The sequence below is a fragment of the Cornus florida genome, unplaced genomic scaffold, assembly GCF_030987335.1.
Source record: "Cornus florida cultivar Cherokee Brave unplaced genomic scaffold, ASM3098733v1 CherokeeBrave_3.0.0_Hap2_Chr10, whole genome shotgun sequence".
In the NCBI taxonomy this organism is placed as follows: domain Eukaryota; kingdom Viridiplantae; phylum Streptophyta; class Magnoliopsida; order Cornales; family Cornaceae; genus Cornus; species Cornus florida.
Window position 1 is genome coordinate 96,681,634 of NW_026775580.1, and position 14,208 is coordinate 96,695,841.

General features: G+C 39.2%; 2 pseudogenes; one reads left to right on the forward strand and one right to left on the reverse strand.

The window, feature by feature from the left end:
* The first annotated feature begins 11 nt into the window (after positions 1-11).
* On the forward strand, positions 12-11,412 carry LOC132276100 (sugar transport protein 11-like; annotated as a pseudogene).
* A 192-nt stretch (positions 11,413-11,604) lies between these two features.
* On the reverse strand, positions 11,605-13,851 carry LOC132278181 (sugar transport protein 10-like; annotated as a pseudogene).
* Between the last annotated feature and the right edge of the window lie 357 nt (positions 13,852-14,208).

Genomic DNA, 14,208 nt, shown 5'->3' on the forward strand with positions numbered 1-14,208 from the left:
CATGAAAACGAACACGAAAAAAGCAAAGATAAATTTCATTTCATGATTCTATTATTTGTATATCTATGGACAGGAGAGCAAAATCTAATGAACAAGAACATAATGTGTGACCTTGCTTGATGTGCATGCCCTCTCCTTAATTATTGTACCTGATTAGTTGAGGACCTTGTTAGACATACACCAAAACTAGAACTTAATCTATTTGGTGACCTCATCGTCTGGGATATATTTTCCCCAGAACCAAATTTGTATGATATTTAATTTACTTAAAACTCTGAAGATGTCAATATAATTTACCCATAATATAGTGTATAAACTAATGTTAAAGTTCTGTAAACATTGTCATTGTAAGTTGTACCATCTGTCCCGTTAGTCCGACACCAAATCAAGAATTAGGTCTAACTCTTGTACCACAGTAACTAGTTGGTTGCAAAATTGGGGGTGGGGGCACTTGCCCACTAAGCCTCTTAGCTACCCCACTAAGCCGCCTTTTAGCTAGTTCCGTCTCTGCTGTCATCCAAATGAAAGTGGAGACTGATCATTGCATCTAATGATAAGATTCCAACCCACCAATCCTTGGCTTGGTTAGTTTGAATGAAATTGATAGCGAAAATAAATATTATTGGATGAGAATAAGAATAGCCACATACTAAGATGGCGATGGCGTGTTTTGTTTTTAACTAACTAACAAGTGTCGAGATTTCCCGAATTTTCTGGGCTACCTATCATTTCAAAACCTTGATAAAGTTCAATTACTTCATTTGAGATAAACCTAATAGCTAGGTCAGAGAGGAGAGGAAGGGAAACAAGATTTCCTCACTGAATGTAGCAAGGAAGAGAGACTTGAGAAGAAAAGAAATCAAAGGGTCTGTCATCAAGACAATAAAGCTTCAACTGTGAGATCTTTTGGTTTCTTTTCACCCTAGTTTGGCGCTACAATGGCAGGAGGAGGTGGTGTTGTTCAAAATGGTTCCAAAGAGTATGAGGGCCGTGTCACCGCATTCGTGGTGGTCACGTGTTTTGTTGCCGCCACCGGTGGTCTCATCTTCGGCTACAACATTGGAATCTCAGGTCGTTACATATATATGCCTTGGTGGTTCTGTGATCATGTTGTTTAAAAAAAAACGTTTTGAATTTATGTAGTTTTTAACAGAGTTCTTCGTTAAATCCTATGAAGCACGGACACTCCTCCCAGGGGTCCCGTGCCAGTGTCGGACACTTTTCGGACACCGACACCCGTGTCCGAGGCTCGGACACGTGTCCGACACTTCTGTGAAGTGTCCAAATATTATTTTTTATTGGACACGCGTGTCCAAGGCTCGGACACACGGTCTGACACTTCTGTGAGACAAAATTTATTTTCTCTCACTCCTCTCTCAGTCTCTCATCTTCTTCAATTATCTCTCTACATGAACAAGATATATATATATATATATATATATATATATATATATATATTTAAGTTACGCGAACAAGATTTTGTGAAAGACTGGAAGTATATATGTTTATTCATATACATATTTAGTTCATTATAGCTATGTCTCTTCTGCACATCTTCGTTTGGAATTTGGATCAACTTTATTTTTTATTTATTTTCTGTTTTGTCTTGTCTATATTTTTCTTATAACAGAGATGAAATTATTGAAATTGATTATGTTCTTTGCTATTGTTTTATTTACCTGTACAAGATTCTAGTAATTATATTTTAAATATATATATATATATATATAATTTTATGAGCGTATCCCTACCGTGTCCGTGTCGTATTTTTTTGAAATTTGCCGTGTCGCCGTATCCGTGTTGTGTCGTACCCGTGTCCCGTATCCGTGTCTGTGCTTCATAGGTTAAACCCTATTACTTGTGCTTTTTTTTCCCTTTAATTAATATGTTTTGTCTGCATGAAAATTATAATAGAATGCCTGATTTATAGTGAATGCATGATTGTACATTCAATGTTATGCAGGAGGTGTGACATCCATGGATGAATTCTTGAAGAAGTTTTTCCCATCAGTGGACCTGAAGGAGAAAAATCTCTCTGGTCACCATTATAATCAGTACTGCAAATTTGATAGTCAGATACTTCAACTATTCACCTCTTCGCTTTACATAGCTGCACTGATAGCTTCCATCTTTGCCTCTGCAATAACAAGGGTCTTCGGCCGGAGGGTCTCCATGCTTTTTGGAGGGACTGTGTTTCTTGCTGGCGCTATCCTTAATGGTCTTGCCAAAAATGTTGCAATGCTTATCGTTGGTGTTTATTGCTAGGTGTTGGTGTTGGATATGCTAATCAGGTAAACAATGATGGATTTTTTTTTTTTTAAATAAATAATGTCCAACAAAAAACTCTTTAGTCTTGTTAAACCTAAATTTAGCCGATCATTGTTGACACAGTCTGTGCAGGTGTATCTATCAGAAATGGCACCAGCAAAAATTAGAGGTGCACTCAACATTGGCTTTTCAATGGCTATTACAATCGGTCTTTTCATTGCCAACTTTGTGAACTATGGCACTTCCAAGCTCAAGGGAGGAAACGGTTGGAGAATTTCCTTAGGTCTCGCAGCTGTCCCTGCCATCGTGATGACACCGGGAGCTTTTTTCCTGCCAGACACTCCCAATTCCCTTATAGAGAGAGGTGAAAAGGACAAGGCAAGAGGGATGCTGCAGAAAATCAGAGGCACTGAACATGTTGACGCTGAGTTCCAAGACTTGGTTGAGGCGAGCGAGGCTGCAGAGCAAGTGAAACACCCCTGGAAGAACATCATGCAGCGGAGATATAGGCCTCAACTTGTCATGGTCCACCTCATACCGTTCTTTCAGCAACTCACCGGCATCAATGTCATCATGTTTTATGCTCCTGTTCTTTTCAAGACACTGGGCTTTGGTAACAATGCCTCCCTTTTGAGTGCTGTTATAACTGGCCTTATCAATGTATTTGCTACATCGTCGTCAATCTTTTGTGTTGACAAGTTCGGGAGAAGGGCATTGTTCCTTGAAGGTGGCATTCAGATGCTCATTTGCCAGGTATTTGTTCATCAATATGAAAATGATATTAATTTAACATTCATAATGTATATGGTTGTGTATATTTGAATTGTTTCATTATAGATTGCTGTAGGAGCCATTATAGGCAAAGTGTTTGGGTCGCTAGAGTAGGAAGCATCAGCAAAGGGTATGGCAATCTTGCATTGGTGCTTATATGTTTATACGTATCCGGGTTCGCATGATCTTGGGATGCATTGGGGTGGTTGGTACCAAGTGAGATCTGTCAATTTGAGATTCGATTGGCTGGGCAGTCCATCAACGTCTCCATGAACATGTTCTTCACCTTTGTCATAGCTCAGGCCTTCCTCTCCTTGCTCTGCACCATGAAGTTCGCTCTCTTCTTCTTCTTTGGCGGATTTGTGCTCATAATGACCGTTTTCGTCTACTTCTTCTTGTCCGAGACCAGGAACGTCCCCATTGAAGACATGAACAGAGTGTGGAAGGCACATTGGTTCTAGGGGTGGCAATTCGTGTTGGCGTGTCGTGTTCGTGTCGACACGATTACGACACGGACACGATTAGGGTTGACACGAACACGACACGATTATTAATCGTGTCGAAGACCCTTGACACGAACACGATACGATTATTATACGTGTAACACGACATGACACGCATAACATGTTTAATAAATGGGTCAAGATTTGACATGACACGAAAAGACACATTTAAGTCATTTTCGACACGAATACGACATATTTTACTAAATGGGTCATTTTTGACACGAACAAGACACGTTTATCTGACCCGAATACGACATATTTTGCTAAATGGTTCATTTTTTACACGAACACGATACGTTTATCTGACACGTTTAGTTAATCGGGTTAATTGTGTCATAATCGTGTTTACAGGGTCAAACACGAACACGACACGTTTAGTTAGCGGGTCAATCCGTGTCGACACGATTATGACACGAACACGATTAACCCAAGCCCTAACCCGCTTATCTCGTGTCGTGTTAGCGTGTCGTGTCAAATATTGCCACCCCTACATTCAATTGTATTTTTGACTAATTTTGAGCTTAAAAAGTTAATAATACTCTTACATTAATTTATCATTTCATTACAATACATGAGACGCTCTCTACTTCTCTTCTTTTAATAATACTCTTGCATCATATTGGTGCAATACATGAGACTGATGATCTGTTTTTTTGGAGAGCAAGAGTGAAAATGTTCGAATTTGATGAAGACGAAGATATGATTAGATAACTTGGTAAATATGAACTTGTAGTTATATTTTTCCCTCCAAAACTGATATTTGCTGTTACCAGGAATACAAAGAAAAATTAACAGTCGGTAAAGTCTATACAACCCAAGTCAGCCCCCATACTCTTTGTGAGTCTCCCAAAGGAGAAACCCTTCTTCTTCATGCTAGTGACGAAAATTCACAAACTTATGTTCCGAGGACCATTACTTGGAATGAAGTCACCTTCCCGACAGAGTGGACTCTCGAGCATGCAGCCCCTCCTTTAAAGATCGAGCATAAAAGGTTGGAACAAATATCTCAATTTTCTGATGGCACGGTAAAGGTTAGATTTAACTCCAACAGGCCCAATAGACTTACTATCCAAGAAATAAAAAGATCTAGACCTTCTTTCCAAGAAATAGAAAGTTTTAGATCCTCTTTCTCTCATGCTACTCCCTCAAACTATTCAAAAGCCCCTTCCAGAAAATCATTTTCAGGAATGCCTACAAGGTATCCAAACCTCGTTGGTGTCAAAAACAAAGAAGTTGCTAACCCGGTCTACCAGGACAATGTTAGCATACAGACTGAGGAAGAAGACATCCATCCTCTTCGCAACACTCCTTTACCTACACAAATTAGTTCTCAAAACAAAGGTCTGCAAAACCCTCCCTTAAATGAAGATCATCATGATTCCCCCATCCCCAAATGATTCTCAATTTGAAGATCCCGATCATCAGATTCATCAGCTCTACATGATAGAAAAGGTATGAGATCGATAAAGACCTCTTACGCAAAGATTTCTACTCTGTGACCAATGATTCGAAAAGACAATGGTATTTCCAAACCTTTTCAGCTCAAAAAATCATCCTTATTAGAGAAAAGTGGTATGCTTTCTGCATACAACACAAGTTCTCAGCCCCTTTTTTCACATGGTTTGAAAAATATTGTCTCGACAACAATATTGATTTTCCTTTCCCAACAATCAAATCCCTAAATGTCACAACCAAATCCACCATTACCTGGCAAACATCACGTGGTGAGGTTCTTGAAGCCATCCATCCCCCAGCCGAGGCAATCGAATTCAAGACAAAGGCGTCAGGAACGGTCACACTTACTGCTTCTCCTTTCAAGATAAAGGCAGGCGCCAATGACACAACCACATCCACGTCCCGTGATGTCAAAAGCATCATGGAACAAAATAACTACACAAACCAACACCTCCAGACACTTGGCGAGCAGCTTTCTCGCGTAGAAACCTTGCTTCAAAAAGAACAAATTATCCCCATTCAATCTGATAATGCTCCCCCTTTCATACCCCATGAAATCCCCTTCCACTTGTCCAAAAAACTATCAAAACGTAGCGCCATTGAAGAAGTACAGGATAGGATTAAGCGTATCGAATCCCTTATGACCTCCACAACCACGATACTTGATACGCCAAACAGACCTCTTCGAGCCATCAATACTCTTGACCAAGAAATTGGTATTGATACTGAAATTGATGAAATTACTGAGGTCTTCCAGAACCAACACATATACTTTAGAACCAACTTCTTCCCGAAATTATTATCCCAGGCCAACTTTCCCTGACCTCCAGATCGAAGAACGAGGCCAGTTTTCCCAAGCTGCTTATCATGGTGGTACCATTTATGAATGGAACATAGATGGCAAAACTGAGTATCACATTCTCAATACACTTCAAGAAATGACAATGGTCAGCACTGCTTACAAAACCAAGAATGACTCTTCTGATCATGCTATAGCACAACTCCTTGTAGGAGGATTCACAGGCCAACTCAAAGGATGGTGGGACAACATCCTCACTCCAGATAAACGACAAGCCATTCTTAACTCTGTCAAAACAACTCCTGAAGGCACAAATACCAAAACAGAAGAAGGTGCAGATATAGAAGATGCAGTTGCTACTCTCATTTTCTCTATCGCCAAACAATTCCTCGGTGACCTCTCAATTGTTAGAGACAAGACCTCAGAAATTCTAGCCAACCTTCGATGTCGTAAACTTCAGGATTTCAGATGGTACAAGGATGTCTTCCTCTCAAAGGTCCTCACCAGGACTGATTATAACCAAGCCTTTTGGAAAGAAAAGTTCATTGCTGGACTCCCCAATCTTTTTGCTGAGAGAATTCGCAAGCATTTCAGATCAAAACACAATGGCCATATTCCTTATGACTCCCTCACCTATGGTGACATCATTAGTACCATCACAGCTGAAGGAATTGCTCTCTGCACCGACTTCAAACTCCAACAGCAAATCAAGCATGAGAATGCCACTAGCCGAAAAGAATTAGGAACTTTCTGCCAACAATTCGGCTTTGAAAACCTAACCCCTCATTCCAAACGAAAAATTCACACCCGCTACGGCAAGCCTTTTCCCAAGAGATACGAAAACAGGTCACGGTATAACAAGGGCAAACCCTCATTTGCAGATAAATATCTCTCCTCTGAGAAAAATAGACAGAAAAATACCCCTCCTCCAAAACATTTTCAAAAGAAACCTACCACCTCAAAAGTAGATATAAAATGCTTCAAGTGTGGTAAGATGGGTCACTACAAACGCGATTGTAGAGCCAAACAGAAGATCAATGAGCTCGATTTCCCTGAAACCGTCAGGAGCCAACTGATGCAAATTCTTTTAAACTCTTCTGATGACGAATCCGAACATGATATCAATGGTATTCAAGAAGATGACTATCATGCTAATACAGATTATGATTCTGATTCTTCCAACCCATCTTTGGATGACCAACCAATCAAAACCAAATGCATCTGTATGATTACTAAGGACCAAGAATTCATGTTGGAACTCATTGGCAAAATAGAAGATCTTGATCAACGCAAGGAATGCTTGATTAAATTCACCAATAGCATTGGCCAAAGAAATGACAAAGCTCCCGTTACTATACCAAATACTTACGACCTTACTGATATCTTTGAAAGATTTGGTACACAACCCTAGATGCCAATTACGATTCAAGATCTCCATAAAGAAATCAAACAAACCAAGCAAGAGATTTCACTCCTAAAGCAAGAAGGCAAGGCTTTGAAAGATTCCACTGCTCATAATATTCTTACCCTCAGAAGCCAAATCATTTTTCAACAATCCCAGATAGATGCTTTACTACCTAAGTCCTCTGCACAACAAGTTTCTGAAAATCCCACCAACGACAATGAAACTTACATCAACCTCCTGACCCAGATAACATTTCAGAAATGACATGTTAATCTAAAAATTGTCATCAACAAAGACTATACCATTCATACAGTGGCTCTCATTGACTCCGGTGCTGATCTCAATTGTATCAATGAAGGACTTGTCCCTACGAAATACTTTGAGAAAACCAAAGAACGGCTTCAAGGTGCTAATGGTTCACGACTCACTGTCCAGTACAAGTTAACCAAAGCCCATGTTTGTAATCAGGGTCTTTGCATTAAAACACCTTTCATCCTTGTCAAAGACCTCAATACCCCTGTTATTTTGGGAACTCCATTTATTTCTCTTCTCTACCCGTTCAAAGTTGATAGCCAAGGCATTTCAACAAGTTTAGTTGGACAAGAAATTTGCTTTCCTTTTGCTCATCCTATAGACACCAAGGATCTCAATATCTTTAAGAATTCCTATGTTACTCAAGTCCCTGTTGTCAACAGGATTGAAAGCAAAACAAAACATTTAGACTTTCTCAAACAAGAGCTAATCTTCAAACAGATTGATGAACGACTCAGTCAAAAAAGTCTCCAAGACTCTATTCAAAGGTTCAGATTAAGACTTGAAAGTCAGGTTTGCTCTGATCTCCCAAACGCTTTTTGGCACAGAAGACAACACATTGTTGAATTACCTTATGAAAAATCTTTCAATGAAAAGGATATCCCTACCAAAGCCCGTCCTAGCCAAATGAGTCAGGAACTTCTTGATTACTGTATGAAGGAAGTACATGAATTATTAAACAAATCCCTCATCCGAAAAAGCCGTTCCCTATGGAGCTGTGCCGCTTTCTATGTCCAAAAGAATGCTGAAATAGAAAGAGGTGTTCCCAGATTAGTTATCAATTACAAGCCCCTCAATGAAGTTCTTCAATGGATCAGGTATCCCCTGCCCAATAAAAAGGACCTAATCTAACGTCTCGTTCATGCAACCGTTTTTCAAAGTTTGATCTCAAGTCAGGATTTTGGCAAATCCAAATTGCTGAAAAGGATAGATACAAAATAGCTTTCACGGTTCCTTTTGGCCATTACGAATGGAATGTGATGCCTTTCGGATTAAAAAATGCTCCTTCAGAATTCCAAAAAATTATGAATGATATTTTTATTCATCTTACGAATTTTTCAATTGTTTATATTGATGATATACTAATATTTTCTTCTTCTATAGATGCTCATTGGAAACATCTCAATGTCTTTGCTCAAACCATCAAGCATAATGGATTAGTCCTTTCTTTATCAAAGTTAACTTTGTTTCAGACCAAGATTAGGTTCTTAGGTTTCCAGATCCACCAAGGAACTGTCATCCCAATCAACAGATCCATCCAATTTGCTGATAAATTCCCTGATGAAATTAAAGACAAAACCCAGCTTCAAAGATTTTTAGGGTGCCTAAATTATCTCTCTGAGTTTTTTAATGATCTATCTATTCTTTGTGCTCCACTACGCCAAAGATTAAGAAAGTCCCCTCCCCCATGGTCAGATGAACATACAAACACAGTCAGAATCCTTAAAAGCGAAGCAAAAAACCTTCCTTGCCTATCTATTGCTGATCCAGAAGCCTTCAAAATTGTGGAAACTGATGCATCTGAATTAGGATATGGAGGTATCCTAAAACAAAAAACAGGTGACAAGGAACAACTAGTTCAGTTCGCCTCTGACACATGCAACCAAGCACAACAAAATTACTCTACAGTCAAAAAGGAAATTTTATCTATAGTTTTATCTATTTCAAAATTTCAAAGTGACTTACTAAATCAAAAATTTTTGGTTCGTGTTGATTGCCAATCTGCAAAAACTGTTTTAAAGAAAGATGTTCATAACATAGCCTCAAAACAAATTTTCGCCAGATGGCAAGCTATTCTTTCTGTATTTGACTTTGATATTGAATATATAAAAGGAAAAAACAATTCTCTTCCTAATGTTCTCACCAGGGAATTTTTGCAGGGAAAAGCAGGAGCTTAGGGGTGGTTACTATGCCTCCCAAGACAGGAAGAGGAGCCTCAGTTGTAAGCACAAAACCCCACAAAACAAAAGATGGATATGCCCAATCATCCTCTTCTCAAAACCCTTCCAAAAAAACCTGGTATGATAAAGTTGAGGAAGATGAAGAAGTTATGTGTGCTAGTCCATCTCCATTAATTACAAACCAGTTTTCAGCCCTAACCACAATTCCCCAACATGTCATAGACATGTCCCCAATCCAGTATGACCTCATCCAAGCATACTTACAATCCCAACAACCAGTTTTTCCTCCCCTTCAAAAAACTTATGCTGCAATTTCTTCAGCATCAGATAAACAAATTTTCGCAAGATCTGTTTCACAGCAAGTGGTGGTTAACAATCCCACTCTCAAAAAATCTCGTTATTTTCAAAAACCAAATTCATCAACCATTTGTGTGGTTGAAAAAGAACTTTTTAACCAAAACCCAATTTTACTTTCTCAAAATCATTTTGTCAAAGGTTTTCATTATCCAACATCCGATTTTCGGAAAACACAAAATTTTTATGAGTTTATTTTAGTGGACACTGATTCTATCAAAATTCGAACTCATTCAAAACCAGGTGATGAGTCTTTCATTTCTCACACCACATGTACCATTCAAAAAGTCCTTACTCCAGCAGCCTGGGGTAAAAACATCAATGCTCCGAGGCAATTTTCTCAGCCTCGCAACCCTCAAACTTTCAATTACTGGGACTATCAGGATGCTTGGTACAATACCTTTTATTTCCAAAATCAGGATTATAGCCATTCCTGGCTTATCCTTTTCCAAAAGAATTTCAATCTAAATGTCCCCAGATGGTTCATTGACTGGTGGCATGTGTTTGGTCCCTACCAAGAAATCATCCCTGAAACGGTGTCCAAGGGATTTTCAATTTTCAATGAAAAATTCCATGCTCCTCCTGAGCTTTCCGAATTTCCCAAATCATTCTTATTTTTTGCAAATTTCGCATTGTCATGGATAGTTCTATGGCAATTCCAACTCCTCAAATCCCCTTCTAATCTTCCTCTTCTAGGAAGGATTTTCAAAGTCAAATGGTGGGACCAATTCTCTATCAAAGATGTTACTCCAGAAGCAATTTCTGAATGGTTCTCAAAGCACCCTGCAATTTCGTGTTCTGGCTTAGGAGAGTCTTCGACTTTCCTCCTATCCAAAAGCCAGGCCCAAGCAAAGCTTTCTTCAGCAAAATCCCAAGATGAATATGAAGCCTTCCTCATGGAAGCTCTAGCCCAAGTCAATCCCATAGCCTTCTCAAAATTGGGCTCCAACAGAAGTGAAGGCTCCGGTTATTTCCATGGTTCCCAAACAGATCTGGCCCAAACCAATGAAGATGACTGTTTTGGTATTTTTACCCAACAGCTCTAGTAAACAATATTCTCAAAAAATCATCATTTCATTTCAAAAAAGTTTCTGACCTCGGTCATTCAATGCTGCTGCATAGCGACAAAAAAAAAAAAAAAAAAAAAAAAAGGCAAAAACTACAGTTTAAAATTTTATTCAACAGTTCTCCATTTTCAGGCTTTTAGCACCTTTCGGTGTTCATGACAGACAAGCTTTTCAAAAAAGGAATCCAAGGCAAGTCAGTGGCCATTACCTCAATTCAGCCTTTCAGGCTTTGCACATGGCCTCCTGCTGCATTCAGAAGACATTATCTCAAATCAGCCTTTCAGGCTTTGCACATGGCCTCCTGCTGCATCCTTATCCCCAAGGAATCCAAAGCTCCCCAGGGCTTCTCCGAGGTCCTATAAATAACAGCTCCTCAAGACATTGGAGGCAGGCTTATATTTTCAAGTTTAGATTTTAGTTTCCATTCCAAAAGCTCTCAGTTCAAATTGTATTTTTAAGTTTAAGTCTTTAGTTTTACTTCATCCAAGGAGCTCGGCTCAGAACAAAAGTGTTGTATTCAAAGATCAAAGTTGTAAGTTCCATATTTTAATAAAAAGTTCTTCAAAGTTATTCATGTTTTGTTGTTAACTTGCATATTTCCATATATATATTATTTCGTTGTTCCATATATATATATATATATATCAATTACATAATTGCTTTGTTGAAGTGGGTTTCTGTCACATAATTATGTGACATGTCATTTCTTGTGAATTCTCCTCGGTTATATAATAACCTGATTGAGGACTTAGACCCAAAACTAAAATTAACACATCTCTTTGGGCACGACCTCATCGTCCGGGATATATTTTCCCCAGAACCAATGTGCCTTCCACAGTCTGTTCATGTTTTCGATGGGGATGTTCTTAATCTTAGGCAAGAAGAAGTAGACAAAAACAGTCATTATGAACACGAATCCGGCAAAGAAGAAGAAGAGGCCGAACTTAAAGTTGCAGAGCATGGAGAGGAAGCATTGAGCTATGATGAAGGTGAAGAACATGTTCATGGAGACGTTGATGGACTACCCAGCTGATCGAATCTCAAGTGGAAAGATCTCACTCGGTACCAACCATCCCAATGCACCCCAAGACCAGGCGAATCCAGCTACGTATAAGCATATAAACACCAATGCAAGATCACCAGCCGCTTTGCTGATGCTTCCTTCTCCACCAACTCCAAACTCTTTGCCTATAATGGCTCCTACAGCAACCTAAAATGAAACAATGTATATATGTTAATTTATAGAGAATAATAGGGAGTCCGACAGCAGACACATCCAATTAATTTTATGTAATGTGACATGACATTTTTCGCTCACATAAATCTTCAGAACAGATAGATACCTGGCAAATGAGCATTTAAATGCCACCTTGAACGAACAATACCCTTCTCCCGAACTTGTCGACACACAAGATTGACAGCAATGTAGCAAAGACATTAACAATGCCAGTTATGACAGCACTCATAAGGGAGGCATCGCTACCAAGTCCCAGTGTCTTGAAAAGAACAGGAGCGTAAAACATGGTGACATTGATGCCGGTGAGCTGTTGGAAGAATGGTATGAGGAGGACCTAGACAAGTTGAGGCCTATATCTCCGTTGCCTGATGTTCTTCCAGGGGTGTTTCACTTGCTTTGAAGTCTCGCTCGCCTCAACTAAGTCATGGAACTCCGTGTCAACATTTTCAACGCCTCTGATTTTCTGCAGCATCCCTCTTGCCTTGTCCTTGTCGCCTCGCTCTATGAGGGAATTGGGAGTGTTTGGCAGGAAGTAAGCCCCGAGTTTCATCACGACAGCAGGGACACCCGCGAGACCTAAGGAAATTCTCCAACCAATGCCTCTCTTGAGTTTGGACGTGCCATAGTTCACTAGGTTCGCAATGAGAATACCTATTGTAATGGCCATTGAAAAGCCAATGTTGAGTGCACCTCTTATTTTTGCTGGTGCCATTTCTGACAGATACACCGGCACAGATTGTGTCAACAATTAAATTTAAGAGGTAATTGTTGGATATTATTCATTGGATTCACACAAAAAAATTGGCCGGTATTTGCAGCATTACTCATATATATATATGTGTGTGTGTGTGTGTGATTTTATTACTTGGTTGGCATATCCAACACCAACACCTAGCAATATACGACCAATGATGAACATTGCTACATTTTTGGCAAGACCATTAAGGAGAGAGCCAGCATGAAACACCATCCCTCCAAAAAGCATGGAGATCCTTCGTCCGAAAACCCTGGTTGTTTCGGAGGCAACGAATGAAGCTACGAGTGCAGCTATGTAAAGTGAAGAGGGGAACATTTGAAGTATCTGGCTATCAAATTTGCAGTACTGATTATAATGGTGACCAGACAGATTTTTCTCCTTCAAGTACGCTGATGGGAAGAACTTTTCCAGGAATTCATCCATGGATGTTACACTTCCTGCATAACATATCATATTGAATGTAATTTTATCCGTTTATGGTTCATAATCATATTACTAATAACTATCAAAACATCAATTATAAATCAAATATTTAGCATGATTAGTCTCAACAATCTTAATTTTTTTTTTCTTGCAGATATGGATTGACATCCCCATTTGTGAAAGTGCCTTAAACTAGGTTGGTAATGAGAACTTTGCCATAATAATAATAATAATAAAACGTGCATAAATTCAAAAACTTTTTTTTCCCTTCAGTTTGGAAAGAAACATGACCATGAGAACCACTGAAAATTTGACCTGAATGGTATTTCCTCAGACTTCTCATAGGAGAGATTGAGAGTTCAAGCTCGAGTAAGGTGTGTGAATATATATGTGTGTGTTATACAAGCTTTATGTAAATATTAAAAGTTGCACCCTTCTTTACTGATTAATAAAAGTATATGCCAAGCAGATATTCCGATGTCATAGCCGAAGATGAGACCACCGGTGGCGGCAACAATACATGTGATCACCACGAATGCGGTGACGCCGCCCTCGTACTGGTTGGAACCCTATTGAACAAAAACTCCTCCTGCCATCTTGTAGCCAAACAACAGTAGTAGTACGGAAAGGAATCTTGATTTCTTTTCTTCTCAAGTCTCTCTTCTCCTCCTCGGTACATGTAAGTGAGGAGAGGGAGCCAAGTTTGACCAGTTTTATTGAGGTTCTCGAGGGGTTGGCAAGTATCCCAAATCTTGGAAAGTTTGAACACTGTTGTTTTCTGAAAGTAGAACGCACATCTTACGTGTGGCTATTCTAGTCTCTCATCCAATAATATTATTTTTGGCTATCAATTTCATTCCACTTAACGGACATGTCATGTCATTAAATAAATAAAAATTAATTAATCCGTAATAAAATGAATTCCAACACTTAAAAAATTACTAACAATCACT